Raw genomic sequence first — 17,557 nt, forward strand, 5'->3', positions numbered from 1 at the left:
GCACAGCCCTGCCCCACACCTTTGGCTGTGTAGGGCTCCAGAGATCCTACGGGCTACCCTGCCTGGAGCCGCTGCTGTGGCTGGTTTGAGGGTGGCTGGCAGAGAGAGGTGCTGACGTGGTGTTCCCTGGGCGTGCTCCATCCCCAACATAGGCCCTGCTCCTACCTCCCACAAGGCCCCCGCCCGCCTCTCTCTGCTCTCCGCCCTCCAGTGCTTTCCCCAGCTGCCAAACACCTGATCGTTCCGCAGGGCCACCAGCTGTGGCTGGCGGGCGCTCAGCACTGGCTGTTTGTTCTTCCCCAGGTGCTTGAGCCCTGGAGCACCCACAGCATAGGGGCCTACGGTGGCTAGTGGGCCAGCTGCCCCTCCTGGCGAAGGAGCCGCAGCTGCGCTGGATGAGGCAGCTACAGGCTCGGAGCCGGCAGGATGCTGCAGTGAGGAGGCAGCGACGGAGAAGGAGGAGGGTCTGAGAACCCCGGAGGTGGGTGGGTGGCTGCAGACACGGTGCCGCTGAGGAATGAACTCAGCCCGCAGGGTCCCGACTGGGGGCTTCCAGTTTGGGGGAACTGGAACAGGAATGAAAACCCAACCCTGAGATGGCTGGGTGGTTCTGACTGAAATTAGCCCTTCCCTCTTCGGGGCTCTCGTTAGCAGACCCTGGATGGGCCCCCCTAGCGACAAAAGGGTGTATAGGAGGCTGCTGACCCCACCACCACAGGAGCCCTTCAGGACTTCTGGCTCTGCCCGCTATTGGAGCAACCCAACTGTGTGAATTGTGCTGGGGTGGGAGTTAGGATGATGAACTTTGAGACTTTCTGATTAGTAACTGGAAGTTCTTTATCATCAGAGGGGCTATTCCACACGCTCTCCCCACAAAGACCGAGCGTTCAAATATCACAAGATTAAAAGGAAGCATTTGTTATGCCCCCTCTAGTTGTTTTTGTTTTTTGGAGTCGTCAGGATCTACATCACACTTTCTCATTTGTCTCCACAACCATCGAGGCTAGAAATGGACTTCCTTTTCTAAATGAAAACGATTCTCCCCATGATTCCAGGAGCTGAGGATTTCTGGAAAGAACGAAATATCATGAGGTTAAGCATGGCTGAACAAGCTTCAGTCGCTCCTGCCTTATTGATTGCCCAGGATGGGAAGTGCCGTAGGGGTTTGTGACATCCTCTGGCTAACCGTTCCACATAGCGCAAGGGTCTGGTCTTCCTCCTTGTCTTGTTGCTTTGTGGCAAAGAGTTCTGGCGTGCGGAAACCTGCAGTTACATTTAACAGCATGCATACAGAGAAGTGAGATTAAAAGATGTACAATACTCCTGCTGCAGAGCACTGCTTTTATTCTTAGACTCCACAACAGTAGCACGCAGGGTTATTCTGGAATAACTGCTGATCTTCCGAAATAACCAAGTGCACGTCTCCACAGCAAGCCGTTATTTCGAAATGATTTTAAGAGGGCGGACTTCTTACTCTGACTCCTGTAACCCTCATTGTACGAGGAGGAAGGGAAGCCGGAGGGGGAGAGCTGCTGTGGAGACTGCACCAAAAGCTGAATTAAGCTGTTTCGACTTCCGTTACGCCATTGACGTCGCTGAAGTTGTGCAGGTTACTTCAGTTTTTGCCCTGCAGTGTAGACGTGCCCCAAGTTACCAGAAAGAGACAAAGCAGGCTGCTCCCTAAGACCAAGTGAGGCACAATTCATCCCACCTCGTTCCATGCTCAGCCTCACCAGACCGACTGCAGTTACAGGTCTGAGGGAATAACCTGCAAGCAGGAGTGAGAACTTCCTAACATTTAAAGAAACAGCTTGTAATCATTTTCTCCCACTGTTTTCTGAGAACACTGAAGGTGAGCATTGTTGTGACAACAGGCACAGTTGCCCCCGGGCAAGGACGCCTCTTTCATCCTGCATGGTTTCCACCCCAAGGGCTTTGGCATGTATTCTTGCTCCTCTGTGGCCACAATCCCAAGAGACTTTCCCATCCTCTTCCTCTTCTAAAACCTCATTTAACCACTCGACACACTTCACATGTTAATAAAAGGCCTTGTACTTCTGATTTATGTCATTAGGGAGAATAGAGTGAATTAAACAAATTCTGGATAAGGATAAATCTCTTCAAAGCCTACCTTTAATGAGACCAAACTGCGGTTTCCATGCATCCGGCAAAATCCTTTAATACCCAAGAAAGGCATAAATACAATTTCATCAGCCAGAGCAATCAGAAAAATGATCACCAGGCTTCCTTAATAGTCTCTAAACCTGTTAAATGCATAAATCTTGTGCACACAAATATGTCAGCATAAAGACGACCCTCTTTAGCAGATATTCAGCAAAGCTGTCCGCTCCCACCTGCTGCATAGATGGCATGGCCCAACAGTTGGGTTCTCTAGTCAAAGTCTTTTATTCTAAACGGAATGTCTGAAGGTCCGTACCAACTCGGTAGAGCGATCGTAGAATTTCAGAGTTATGGACACCTGGGGAATGGAAGTTGTTCCTAACTCTGGAACATTGGGAACGCCGAACAAAACGTTAAAATCTTAGAACACTAGAATTGGAAGGGACCTTGAGAGGTCATTGAGTCCAGTCCCTTGCCCTCATGGCAGGACCAAGCACCATCTAGACCATCCCTGGTAGATGTCTGTCCAACCTGCTCTTCAATATCTCCAGAGATGGAAATTCACAACCTCCCTAAGCAATTTATTCCAGTGTTTACCCACCCTGACTGGTAGGAAGTTTTTCATAATGTCCATCCTAAACCTCCCTTGCTGCAGTTTAAGCCCATTGGCCTCTGAGGATAGGGCAAGAAGCAAGGAGAAAATTTTTCTCCTTCCTTCCTGTGACAGCCTTTTAGATACTTGAACACTGCTATCATGTCCCCTCTCCGTTGTCTTCTTTCCAAACTAAACAAGTCCAATTCTTTCAGCCTTCCTTCATAGGTCATGTTCTCTAGACCTTTCATCCTTCTTGTTGCTCTTCTCTGGACCTTCTCCAGTTTCTCCACATATTTCTTGGAACGTGGTGCCCAGAATGGGACACACTACTCCAACTGAGGCCTAATTCAGTGGTGTAGCGAAAGGGGGGGGGGGGAGTTGCCCCCAGGCACCATGCTGGGGGGTGCCAATTTAATCCCCCTCTGCTTCCCATGTCATTCCTTGGATTGCTTTCTCCTCCTCCACCCACTACCCCCAGCTCGACCCTCCTCCATGTCCGTTGGCTGGTTAGTGCGTGCAGGGGACCAGCCCCAAACTGGAAGGGGTGGGAGGAGACATGGTACAAACTCCCCCTCTTCCCCCCCCCCCCACCCCCACCCCAGGGTTGGGTTCAGCTGTGAGCAGTGGCAGGAAGGGTGCAAATGTTTCCTTTGCCCCTGGGTGCATAACTCCCTCACTACGCCTCTGGCCTAATAGCGCTTAATTGAATTAGGGCTGTTCTTTCAAAAGTTTGCAGCTGAACATTGGCTTCAGACACGTTTGAAATGTTCCTGTGCAGAAGAAAAATGTGGTTTTGGGGGCTTTTTACTTAGTTCACTTTTAACACAGTACTGTAGTGTCGCTTTTGGGGGGTGTGAAACCATTTCATTGTGCCCTTCCGCTTCCAAACGAGGGGTGTGATTGACCGGGTAGTTTGTAACGCTGGTGTTCATTGTGCTGAGGTTCCACTGTAGGCAAATGATTTGTTTGGGTTAACTTATCCAATGAATGGGACGCTTGTTTTCTGCTTGTGCATTTTTCAGGGGCAATCCCAATTTTTGTAAATGTGTTTATCATCTGCAAGCAACTAGCTAGTCCGGTCATTTGAAGCAGTGGGCTGTGCCCATGAAAGCTCATGATGCCATCAACATGTTTTAGCGGCGAGGAGTCCTGTGGCACCTTATAGACTAACCGAAGTGTTGGAGCATAAGCTTTTGTGGACAAAGACCCACTTCGGCAGATGATAATCGACATGTTTTATTAGTCTACAAAGTGCTGCCAGACCATTTGTTGTTTTTTAAGCCTAGTGGTTGTTTCCTTCAATGTTTGTTTGATTTCCATGGCATGTGATTAGTCACCCTAGTCCAATAGTGTCGTTTCTGCTCTCTGACTGGTCAAGAGGAACTTTTTATTCTATGGGCTAACAAATGGGGAATTCTCTTGCTCATGTTCTTGTTCGTACCCTTAACTGCATGCAAACAGGGGCATCCAAGTGAACAGAGACTAGACATTAGGCATTGGAGACTAGACATTAGGCATATCAGATGTCACTGAGATGTTCTCATGAAAATTGCTGGTGATTTGTCAGGTACAATGCTAGGGATTAACTGCACCGTGCACATGCACACTGGTTTTGTACAAAGATCGCTGGATTGTTCCATTGTGTTACTGGTTGCACACACGTATGTTTAGCTCTATTATAAAGAGCGCATGAGAAGAGGATGAGGCTTGTGTCTTGTGCAGTGCTGCACTTTCTTCTGCTCGCTTGCCAATACCTGAATGTGGAATTGCTTTGCTTTGTTTCCTTAAAAAGATACGTGGGAAATTTCCTGATGGCGTGCTCCTTCCCAGAGTGTGGCAGAAAACCTAGCCGTGCACACAATGAATGAATGAAGGAATTGCCCTTTCTGCATTCCTCACTCTTTTCTGTTGTGGGTGGAACACTTTGCTTCCCTGCTTCCTTCTGGGCGCGTTCTCCCCTTAACACACAGACTGCTGCGAATTGTCTGATGGAAACACAGAAGGCTGTCTAGCCACTGACATGAGCAGCAACACGGCAAACCCTGACCTGAGGCAGCCACCTCTCAGAAGGTTTGGTGACAAAAGTGCTGTCGACATGCAAAAGTGAAAAATGGTCAAACGTTTTTCTGCCTCCCGTTGTCGACATTTCATGGCCACGTGGCTCGCTCCCGGTGGACAGACAAAGCAAAGCAACATGGGGGAGCATCCCACAGGGCAGTGTTGTGGGAAGGCAGAGCTGATCCCTGCATTTCTTAGGGTTCTCTTGTAGCTCCGGGAGCTCTCTGTGCTGAGGAATGTGCAAGCAGCGCGGCTGTCTCTCCAGTCCTCCCTGCTGCTGTGTCCCTAGCAGGGCAGAACAGGAGTAGTCCAATGATTTGCTCTTGTTCCCCAAAGGGAGTCAGCTGTTCCCCAAAGGGAGTCAGCTGTCCCCATTTGTTAGCCCATAGAATAAAAAGTTCCTCTTGACCAGTCAGAGAGCAGAAACGACACTATTGGACTAGGGTGACTAATCACATACCATGGAAATCAAACAAACATTGAAGGAAACAACCACTCAGCTGTCAGATACTTCCCACAGCTTTGAAAGGGAATGGGAGCACAGGCCTGCAGGGCAGCAGAGATCTCCAAACACTGAGCCCAGCCAAGAGGGCAGGCATTGTGGGATACTGGTGGAAGCCAGTTCCCTCAACAAAACAAACAGCAGAGTCCACACTGGCTCTTGGTTGACAATAAGGGGAGGGGAAAAGAAAAATGTCTCTCGTAGGGCTGGAAGTTTTTTGTGTCCAAAACTGGGTGTTTTTCCTGACAGAAGTCGTCTTGCAGGGTGAACGTTCTCGCTGTTTTGTCTCCAAAAGGCAGGTTTTGGAGACAACACTTGGTAGTGTAGACAAAGCCAGATCTCTGATTTTGGCAGTGCCACTGTGACGTCCGCTCCCCCGCTAAGAAATGGACTGAGCCCCACCAAGTTTTCACACCGGGGAACAGTGATGGGGCAGCAATGGTAACGAAGACATGTGCTGACCCCAGGGGGAGTGTCCGTTTCCCACTCTTCCCCAGCAGAGCTGTGTTCCGATGCAACACAGAATCCAATCGAAGGCGTCCTTATCATCTCTGCCTTCTCTGCCCTGCTCCCCTATGCACACATGCCTGTGCAGCTAGCGCGGGGAAGCCAAACTTAGGGAACTAGTCTCATGCGCTCTGTGTAATTGGCATGCTGCTGCGAATGGCTCTGAGAGCCTCTCCACTTCCGAGAGGATGCCTCTCTTGCTAGCGGGTGGTTGGACGCTTTCAGCCCTGGGCTTCACGGCTTCTCTGGTCTCTCCCATCAGAAATTGTTCTTTCCTGGGGAGCAGAAGAGCCAGGGGATGGAAACAGGAGCTCAGTTGGAAGCAAGCACGAACTGAAGCTGGGGATGCTAATGGCCTTTGTTAGGACTACGAAGGGCGGACGGGGCAGGGGTGGCAGAGGTGTGTGGGGGGGGGGGGAGGCTCAACCTTTAAATTAATTGAACTGTTGGGGGGAGTCAGAGTGATGAGGGGTAATAGATGGCCCCTTGGAGGAGATGCTCAGCTATGCAGGGAGGTTTTCTATTAGTGAAACGGCAGGCAGGCGAGTCGTCTTCCTTTTCAATCAGCAAACCCCATTTTAGCAGTCGATACTGGCAATTAGGAGCATGAGAGAAAGCCCAGGGGCTGTAAGATTGAATCCGAGCCGTTCATTGCTGTGACGCCCCCTGGGGTGAAATCCGTCTCCAGCCCATCCAGGGCATAGCAGGGGTGGGGTTAGTCTTCTGGCCAGGCGCGGGCGTGGGTGCAGCTGAAGAGCTGAGCCAGACGGGGAGGATTACAGCTTTCCTTCTTGCTCGCCAGAGTCCCATGCTCGGGAGCAGCCAGTCGGCGGGAGGGGGGGGGGGGGGTGTGCAGTTCTAGGCAGCAGGCTGGAGCCCAGAGGAGAAGCCAGGGTGTTTTCCCTTCTCCTGGCAGAAGCAAGCCACAGCCTAGTCCATTGGCTGAAGCAGACCTTTCCTTACCCAGTTACATCCGGGCTTTGCTGTCTGGCTCTGCAAGTGGCAGGATTGCTTGTATATCCCTGCTCCCCTACTCCAGTCATGGCTGTCAGGGAAGTGTGTACACCCAAAGCAGGTCTGCTGGGGTGGTCCGTCCGTCTTTTGCTGGGGAACCCATGATGCAGGCACGGAGCTGTGCAAACAGGGACTGCCCTGGCCAGGAGGAGCGGTGCGGGTCCCCACCCCAGAGCGGTGATGGCCGGGGAGCTGGAAGCATGACCGTGGCTGCCCTTGCTGGACGGTGGAGGGAATATATAGGTGCAGTTGGCCTGAACTGTGACTGCTGGGTCCTGGATCCTCATCCCCTGGGGCTCTTCTCAGCCCTCCCTGGCCAATGCTTGCCAAAGGGAGGCGTGTGACTTTGAGGGCCTGGTGTAGGGTAGTAACAAAGGAGGTGACTGCGGCAAAAGGCAGAGCAGCCACCCACAAGCAACGTCAGGTCTCTGAAGAGGGGCTGCAGCGCTCTGAGAGAAGGCCTCGGCGGTGCTCCTCTCCCCCACCAGGTCCGTAGCAGTTCAGGACAGTGATACGGCACATGCAGGATTCGCCGGGGTGGCGTCCTGACCAGTCCCCTGTGGTGATAAAAGTTCGGCGGCCTGCGTCTACGTAGGCTCCATCGGTATCTCATGCCGGCTCTGTGCAGGCAGCTCACACAATCGACTTCACGAGACCCTCCCCCCGCAAAGACCATAGACTCGGACTAGATACGAAGGCACCCGAGTCGGGCTTATTGTCGAACAAAGTGCGTTAAGTGTTGTTGGCAGCCAGATGGCTTCCAGGCCCCTATGTATTTGTACCTGGGACAATGGACGCGGCTCAGTCTAGATTTCACTATCGCCCCCAGGCCGGCCAAGGAGTTAAGTTGAGGTACCCCGAGGTTTATAGACCGAAATGAACAATCTGATACACACCGTACGGATTTAGGGACACGGTGGGTACCTCCCCTTGTACTTTCCCCCTTGCTATGCTTTCGCTCTTCTTCTTTCAAACCGTTTTATCACGTACTCAGCTGGGTGTCCCTGCACCGTCCTGTTAGAAGGTATTTATGTACTTCCTGTTAGGAGCCCTAGTGCCGAGAGTCACTGACGTGCAGGCAAACGCCTGCTTTTCACACAGCCTGTCTGTAACACTTGCTGACTTTGGTTCAAGCACCAGGCCCCTGCTTCCGGCTCTTTCTTTCTCATACAGGTCCCAATTCCTGCCCCGGTCAGGCAGGCTGGTGGGGCATAATTTGCTCTGGGCCCGTATTCTGTGCCCCAGCTCCGCTGCCCTGTCCTGCCACGTCTGTGCCACTGCCCGTTTCCCACCCCTCCCCACTCGGGGGTAGGGGAGGACACGTGCTACAGCCTCACGGGAAGACATGCAGCCAGACGTAAGGCCTGGGGAGCCTGGATAAGGGGGTGGATTTCGCCCCTGCCTGTGTAACGCCAACGGGCAGAACCGAACCTGGGTCCTGGAGCAGGTGCCTCTAGGGCTTGCGCTACAAAGCCAGCTGGCTCTCGGCCAAGGCTGCAGCGCAAACCCATTCTCTGTGAGTGGGCTCCGGGCCGCTCCCTGGGACAGCAGCCCGCCCCCCGTGGGTGTGTGGGTTGAGCTGCACTTTGTGTCCGCACACTAAGCGCTCCCCAAGCGGGTGCGCTAACAATAGAGGGTAGCCCTGGCAGCCTCAGCCGCGGGAGGGCCTGGGTGCCCTGAGTTGTGTGCCTCGTGTCTGACAGGGCAAGACAAGGTGTGACCGGCCCCTCTGCTCAACGCTCTGTTCTGAGCATCCATATGTCCCCAGCGCAAAGTCTCAAGGTACCCTTAGACCAGGGCTGGGCGAGATGCGGCCCCACTTCGCACTTGCTATTTATATCCTGCTGCTGAATTTCCCGGCGGTGGCTCAGGCAACAGGGTCCTATGTAAATGACTCCCGATCACGGTGCTGCCCTGGCAGAGGCCAAGTCGGGAGCCTTTTAAATAGCCACAGCATCCCCGGGCAGCTGCCAGGCAACACCGAAGCGGCAGGACCGGGAACCACAAGCACTTTGCTGTGTTCTTAATTCAACGCCTCTGCTCCAGACAGCTCTGGGGGAGGCTAGTCCACAGGCCCCGCCCCTTCCTCTCTGGGCCCCGCCTCTTCTGGGGAGCCAGCCCGTAATCCCATAGCAAAATTCATTAAGTGGTCCCCTCCCCAGTGAAAATGATTGCCCACCCCTGGCTTGGACCTAGTTCCCCTGTGCAGCTGTCGAGTCAGTCCAAAGGGCTGAGGAGAAACAAATTCCACAGCCGATTCCCCGGGAGGAGAGGGAAGGGTTAGATAGCAGTGAAAGGCCTGCATTTATAACCCCGTTTTGACCAGTTTGCCTTAACGTGCCCTCATGCTGCTCGGCCTGCATGAAACCCGAGACGGTTCGGTGGCCCGGAGCCTGCCCTCTGACTCACTGCCTGATTCACGCAGAAGGGTGCTCCTGGATGGAGCCGCCAGTCAGACGTTTTTCCCTAAGTTCTTACCTTCTCGACTAATTTCAAAGGGAGTTTTATGACCGAGTGGGAAATGACACTGTTTTGATGAGCTGGAGACAGCAATAACTTAATGACAAGGAAATTAGAGGCAAAAACTCTATTAAAATAGCATTAAGGGCAGGACATAATCCTACCAAAGCAATGAAATGAGAAGCAATTGAAGATAATAAGGCGAGGGACAAAGCGCAGGAAAAGGTAATATACTGCACTGTACCATTTAATAAATCTGCGTTGGGAAATAATGAACAGGAAAGGCACCTGGGGGAGGCAGTGGAAAACAAGCTCTGAAACTGTCAGCACAATGCGGGCAGCCAGGAGAGAGGCGAGGAATATGCAGGCAGAGGGCTGCGAGGTTTGAGACTCCGAGGCGGCTCCTGCCCCGAGTGAGCCAAGGCTGTGCCTTAGAGACCAATCAAACCACGCAGCTTTCCGGGAAGTAACAGAGGGACATGCTGCTGACATGTGATGGCTTGCAGCTTCAACGGCCTTCCGTAGACACTGTCTGACTCAGCCGTGGACATGGCACCCGCATGCCGCCTTGGAAATGGAAATGCTTAGCTAGGGGAGGCTCAAGGGCCACCGGAATAAGGGCCAGGTAAGGTGGGTTGTACTCCTGGCTCGGCTGTGTAGAGGACTGTCATGCACTGTGTATGGACAGTGCCTCGCACCCAGGACCAAGATCTTGCCTTGGGTGCTGCTGTGCTATGAAACATGGTACACAAATCTACGAGGCCTGTGCTAAACCCCAGCTCCAAACGCCCTGAGCAATGCAGCCGTTGAGTTTTGCTGCAGGATCTGAAATACACGGCTTGGTCATCTTTGCCAAGGGCCCAATCAAATAGCCTGGCTCCGAAGCCAGACCCGACGTTAGGGAAGCTTCACTCCAAACTCCAGACAAATGGGGGTAACGGTAAACCCTGTGTGTTGCATGTGTACAGCCCCCCTGCCCAGAGCCACATCCTCTGTACCATGGAGACCAGAGCTGGGGGAAGGGCAGTCCCCTCCAGCTGGGGGGCCACCTCCTTGCTATGTGACTTGCAGATCAGAGACTCGGGCTGTATAAAGGAGGGACTGCGCTGGTCCGGAGCATGCTGGCTCGGAGCCAAGAGCTGCAAGGAATGTGTGACCACAGAAAAACACCTCGTGCGGGGTTCAGAAGCCCCAGGATGGAAGTCAGAGAAGCACCTTGGGGTCTGATGGGCTGGCCACTCACCAGGAAGTGAACACTGAGAAGCCGATTAGCAGGCGTGTAGGTTCCTTGATCGTTTTGAATGTTTTTCTCTGCGGTGCTTTTGCCTTGAGGATAAATGGGCTTGCTTAGAAAGTTCCATGTGGTAGCTCAGAACCGGGAAGTCACTGGTTATAGCCTGTGAGGAATGAAGGCAAAGCAGGGCTGCTGAGGCAGTCTGCCTTTTGCTGGGGAATTCAGTGTAGGCATTGCGTTGTGCAAACAGGGGCCGCTCTGGCCAAGAGGAGGAGTGGTGCGGATCTCCACACGAGGGAAATGATGGCTGGGAAGCCGGAAGCATGATGGCGGGTGCTCTTGCTGGACTATGAAGGGGGAGTTACAGGTACGGTTGCCCTGAACTATGACTGCTGGGTCACGGATCCTCGTCTCCTGAGGTTCTTCTCAGCCTTGATGCATGCAGCTCTCCACTTGAGTCCAGGGCGGCATTGCATGAGGCAACAGGAACACAGCAGGCACCCAAAAAAAGACTGAGAGGGGACGTGATAGTGGTTTTCAAGTATCTAAAGGGTGTTATAAAGAGGAGGGAGAAAAATTGTTCTCATTGGCCTCTGTTGATAGGACAAGAAACAATGGGATTAAACTGCAGCAAAGGAGGTTTAGGTTGGACATCAGGAAAAACTTCCTACCTGTCCGGGTGCTTAAGCAGTGGAATAAGTTGTCTAGGGAGGTTGTGGAACCTCCATCCCTGGAGAGATTGAAGAGCAGGTTGGATACACACCTGTCGGAGATGATCTAGATGACCATGATCAGGGATGATCTAGATGGTGTTGGGTCCTGCCGCGAGGGCAGGGGACTGGATTTGATGCCTCGCGAGGTCCCTTCCTGTTCTAGGATTCTATGAAAACTAGGAACTTCAAATGACGACACAGAGGCATGAGTCAGTCTATCCTCAATCTGGCCTCTAATTAAGGTGAGCATCTAAAACATGGGCCAAATCCCAGAGTGGCACAAAGCGACACAGCTCCTAAGAAGTCAACCGAGCTGCGCTGAGGTCCATCTGCTGAAGATGGACGAGGAAGGATGATCCAGTGGTGAGCGCCGGAGCCGGGGTGACCAGGTTTCAGTGTCCTACGCTGTTACAGGCGTCTTGCTGGACAGCAGATGGGTCGCTTAGCTGCTTGATGTCTCAAGGGGGATAGCCGCACTTCACCCTGCCTCGCTGGGGGTTGGGACAATTGTGAGGTGTTCACGAACCAAGACATGGGCGCTCAAAAAGGAGTTGATAGATCTGCCCCAAACCCAGCAGCATAGCCTTGAGTTAGCTGGTCTGCGGTGACCTTTCCTTATGACTTTAGAAAACCACCTGGCTGCTCATATGCTCACACTTGCAATAGGTTTATTTTGTAGCTCTGTGCAAATCCGCCCAGTTATAAATGGCTCTTTAGTATATAAAGAGTTTCAGAGCAGATTGCTACTATCCACTGTGAAAACTAGAGAGGGGCCGGAATCAAATTCCTCAGAGCTCAACTACCTGAATTTTGGACCTAAATAGCGTTGCTTCTTGCTGTCTCTCTCAATCCTTCATCCAACCCCATCTGGAGCTTACCTTGATAGCTTGGAGCAATTTTTAGCATAAAAGCACGTTATCTTCCATCCCGATTCTGGGAGGGGATGAGAGAACTAAGGATGATCTATGCCAGGTTCTTCATAATTGATAGAGAGGAAGGCATTATTAAAGGGCAGAGAGATGTAAATGAAACAGAGAGGCAAGGGAGAGCAGATTTTTGCTGCGTTGATTAAATTAGGGGTGGGTGGGAGTGAGCAGCTGCTAACGGCGCTCAGGCAAAGAGAAATAACAGTCAATATCGTCAGGTATATGAACGGCATAGATACCGAGGAGACAGAGGAGTTTGGTGATCCAGGGAAGTGTAATTGCGGGAGCGGTGGGGGGGAAATGGGATGAAATCCAGCAAAAGAAAAATGCCACTGATTTCAAGGGAACGCTCCATACAGGGAGATCTGTAAGGGTGCAGAATCCTCTCTCATTGGAAGTGGGGAATGCTTGCGTCACTTCAGAGGAGACTGGGAAAAGCAGCGGAGAATACAAAGTAGGTCTGCATTGCGAGGTCGGACAAGATGAGCTGGCTTCCGGGATTCTGGAGCTCTGTTCTGCCGGCCCAGAGGGCGAGGACTCCATGGACACAAGTGGTAGAGGGTCTCAATAACTACAGACAAGTTTCACAAGATACTTCAAGTCCCATGGAAGACCGGACATGTTGCTTTTGACAGGCCTAGACAAGTCCCCGCCCCCCCTTTGGGGCTTATGCCCTGGATTCTGGGGGGCTACACTCAGTCACATAAGTGGAGGAACAAACCTGGGTCAAAAGAAAGTCCTTCCTCCCAAACTGGGCTGGAAGTTTGGTGGGAGGGAAGCAGCCAAGAGGGAGGTTGAGCTCAGTCAGTCCCTTAGGCCAGTGGGGCTGGAGGCACAAGACAGTCAAGCACGCAGGCCTCTCCATGGGGAGGTGGCCTCGCTTTTTTTGTCAAATCGCTCTCCCCAGTTGAGCCACGAATGGTAGCAGAGTCCCTCAGGCCACCCAGATTTTTGAGGCCCTTCCTGCCCTTTACTATGGCGGTGTCCATCCCACGCCACTTCTAGCGGCCCTGTTGCTAAACGTCGGCCCGTGGGAATGCATTTTAGCTGACACAATATCTCTAGCCCACACGAGCAGCTTTCGCTTTGTGCTGTGGGCACACTTGCGCGTACCACTGTTTGGAGAGAGGGATATTTAAGCACCCACGAACGACAAAAGTTTTGTTGATCAGTTGCAAGTGTGGACTCAGCCCACTGTAACCACCAGCCTTTTGCCACACAAGCACTTCCCTCAGGTTTCCACAAGCCTTGCTCTGTTTGAGGCAAGGAGGCAGAGGTACATAGGGTTGCAAGGTGTCCAGTATTTTTGTCGCCTGTCTGGTTTAAAAAAAAAAAATTCAGAAAATACCAGCCACCTAAAGTGACTAGTATTTTTTGATTTTTCTGCCCCCCCCTCCCCCTTTCAGGAGGTGAAAATACCAGACACCTGGCAATCCTACACACACTCAGCAACCAGGCCCAGCCCCTGCCCCCCCGCCCCCCGGATCCCCGGACTCCCCCTGAATCCTCCCCTCCCACTTACCTAGTTCCGCAGGGAAGCTGCCTTCTGGTTCTGATCAAGAAAACAAGATGGCCGCCAGAAAAAAGCCTAAAGACTTTTCTTAAAGGGGCCATGCTTTTTTAATACTGTATCTTTTTTTTTTTTTTTGCTTAACTCCTGGGGTCCTTTTTTGCTCAACAACTTTGGTCTCCCCCTCCCTCCCCACACACACCCATTTTTTCCCCCTCAACAGAATTTTTTCCCAATTTTTGGGGGGAGGGGTCGGTATTTTTGGTTAAACCATCTGGCAACCCTAGAGGTACGCATCAGCACCCTAGCCCCCGGAGCACCCCCTCTGCAGTGCTCAGCCCTTAGCACCTTCAGACATTACCCTGCAAACTGGGACCAAAGCCGCAGTGTGCACCAGTCTGTTTGGCTCAAGCGAAACTTGGCTCCAGTATAACATCCCGGCGCTCAGAGAGAGTCCGAGTGAGCCGCCCTGAGCTGAGATTTAAGAGCTTGTGGGTGGGGATGGCGGGCTCTGCGGGTGAGATCTGCAACTGACCCCTTTTTCGAAACTAAGCTGGACTCCGGCTTTGGGCATGAGCGACGTGTTTGGGCGCAAGTGTTTAGACTTTTGCAAGTGCTGCCGGGGAGGCCGCTCGCCGCCGACACAAGCCGCGGAGCCGTTTCCTTCCTGCCGCGGCTGTGTGCTGACCTCACGCAGGCCGACAGTATTTTGTAGCGCGGGCAGGCCCTGCGCGGGCTGCGGGGAAGGCAGAGTCTCGGAGCCAGGGGAGGAGAAGCGGAGTCAAGGGTGATGCCGTGTCGTGGACACGCTGGGGCACTCGGAGGTATAGAGGAGGGTTGCAGGGAAGCCAACCCCCAGCTGGGATGTTCACTGGATCAATCAGAGAATCCCTCTCCAATGACTCCCACGCAGATATCTGGCATGATGGGTACGGGGTGCTCCTTCGTGCCCTGCCAGATCAGCAGGAGTTGCAACCATGGCTCATCACTCTTTTCTCCCCCCTCCCAATCCTCTCCATTTCCTTCTGTCCCTTTTCGGGGGCTCTGCTCCCCAATGAGATTCTGTCCAGCTTCTGTGCGAGGAATTGCGTGGGCAGCTGCCTACCCAAGACCTGGCCTAGAGCAGACCTTGAAGGACAGCCAGCTGTCAGGCCAGTCTCAGAGGGCAAGGCCCCGGGGGCAGCTGCCTGTGGATGGAGTAAAAAGGGGAGAACAGGTTCAAGAGGAGGGATGGGAAAGCTGCTCCAGCGATGCATCCCGTCCGTGCACGGCGCCATCACAGGGAGCAGAGCGTGGCCTTGCAGGTGGACCTGCCTGTGTCTCTGCAGGAGACTGTGGGGAGACCAGAGCCCGTGTGAGGTTGGAGGGTGACACTCATGCCTGTCGTGTACCAGTATTGACATTGTTCCTGGAGGTAAAGATTTTCCAAATTAAAAGAAGAGGCAGAAGCGAGCGGGCATGGTCTCTCTTTCCCTGCACATCACACCGCTCCCTAGACGGACATCGCTGTAAATTATAGATCAAACTCTTCACGCTTTCCATCAGATGCCGAGCTGCAAAGCCCGTGATCTGGTTGCAAATGGAACGCCTGTGACCCTGGAGTTTCGGGAGGGAAGCACAGGATGAGAGCTGGGGACTTGAGCACAATGAAAGCCCCGCTCTCTTAAAGGCACGCTCGCCAAACAGCAGCAGCTCGGGAAGAAATCAGTGGGGAGGGAAGTCGCCAGGTGCCTTTAATGAAGCTTGAGACTCTGGATTAAAGGTGACGCTCTTTCAAATTTGTTCAGTGCATCCTGGCTGGCTGGAGGTCTCCCTAGAACTAATTAAACATAACTAAGTTCCCTGACCCAGCATACACAGGGTTTCCACTAAGAAGTGGGGTGGATTCTTCTGGGGGCGGAATCCAGCGTTTCAGAAGTCCTGGTCAGGAACCGAGAGGGGACATTACACCAGGCAGAGCCAGACCCAAGCAAGGATGCAGAGAGGCCTTTCTCCCTCAGCCGGGGGATGGGTGGAAGGGTTCATTTAGGCTGCAGCTATGGCTGTCGACAGGTCTAATATTATGCCCAGTGCACTTCCCGACCAGCAGGTGGTGCTGACATCGGGAGGGACGCTGTGCTGGGAGCAGTGCCTCTTAAAACGGCCGGAGACGGCGTCACGGTGCAGATGGGTTGACAGTGCCGCGGAACCCACTGAGGGGTGTGTCCCAGCCGCACTCTAGGGCCATCCATTTATGAGGAACTAATGCAGGGAACCCCAAATAAAATCCCTCTCAAGCACGGGCTGAGGTCAGAGTGGGCCGCCACGTAGAACTGGTTGAAAATTGTCCAGCAATGACTTCTCAGCACAATGGATTTTTTTTTTTCCCCAAAAAAGTCCAATTGTGTTGAAAATTTTGGAGGGATTTGTGGGAGTGTCTGAAGGGAGGGATTTTGGTTGCTGAAAGGCAAGTAGAGTTGGGCTTGAGCTACAAAGTCCACATTGGATCAGAAGTTCCCCAAAGTTGGGAGGCATCAGGACCCCAGGTTCATTACAGCAACAGAAGCCAGCTACGGTGTTTTATTCTGGCTCTTGGTCTGGATGGCCCCAAATTTAGGGGGTCTTCACACAAGTCAGTTTTAGTAGTGAGACTATTCTACGGCACGCACACCCTCCACCCCCGTAGCCTATCTATTACCTCGAAGCTGTCTTGCTGTACATAAGCATGTAACTTAAGACTCCATCCAGTTGATTTAGTTGGGTACAACTATTTTGGCTCCCTTGAGCTGTGTGCGCTCAGCCGTCAGCCAGCTGGCAGATCAAATTCATCCATTGTGTCACTCTGAGACTCTCGTGGTTGGCTCTATCTAATGTATCTAGGGTTCCCGGGCACCCCGCTGGGTATGACGTCGGGTTTTGGAAACCCCACCACCCGCAAACGTGGGCATCCGACCCATTTCTCATGCTGTGTGTCTGCTGACCTAGCGAGTGCTCCAGGATGACCCCCTGGGCTGAGGCAAACAAAGAGGAGACGGCCTCTCCTGCTGGCTGGCTCGTGAGGTGGTTTCCTTGGAGATCATTTGACTTCCTCTTCCAAGGAAGGGAGAAAAGACAAGCAGTGTAGCGCCTAGACACACAGACTTTAGGGTCAGAAGGGACCAAATTAATGCCTGTGTTAACTGTGAAATGGTTGCTCCCTGGAGAGGAGGGGTGCAGTGGCTCTTAGTAGCCCGCCTGATCCAACCTCCACTGGCCTGGAGGTAGGGTGCATGTTCAAGGGGCTTTGCCCCCCCCCAACCTGTGATCCCCACCAAAGTCTCAGGCCCCAGGCTTTGTTGTGGATCATTGTTGTTGGCCTCCGGGTGGCGCTGATCATGGCACTGTCCACGTACCCAGGAAAATGCACCCCCTGCCCCAACTAACCTTCCCCATTTCCAGCACGAGCGAAGTTCCTCCTCCGCCCAACTGTGAAACAAACACCAGCCCTGCACTTCTGTCAGCCTCCCTGCCTTGCCCCACAGTCGCTCGGCTCTCGGAGAGGGCTTGCTCCACGAGGCTCCATGCAGCCCATGGTAATGGCTGTGAGTTCTGAGATTCCCCAGCGTCTTCGGCTTCATTTAGAATCGGGTGGTGAACCTAAGGCTTGAGGGCCCGACCCAAAAAAGGTTCCCTGCCCCTGATTTAGGAGCTCTTCACAGCAGGGACCTGCTAGCAAATGTGAAACTATTTCAGTTGGTGGTGGGGTTTGGGGTTTCAATGGGATAAGAGACTTTTCAGTGGGTAATCATGCCTCTTTCAAATCTCCGATCAAACCGAGCTTATGTCTCCACTGCTGTGGCAGAGACGGTGCCCCCAGACAGCCAGGTGCAGAGAACCACACAGTTTCAGACCGTGCGCATGTACACCCCCCCCCCCCCACACACACACACATGCTCCCA

Source organism: Pelodiscus sinensis, chromosome 11, assembly GCF_052426305.1.
Source record: "Pelodiscus sinensis isolate ZL-2025 chromosome 11, ASM5242630v1, whole genome shotgun sequence".
Lineage (NCBI taxonomy): Eukaryota > Metazoa > Chordata > Testudines > Trionychidae > Pelodiscus > Pelodiscus sinensis.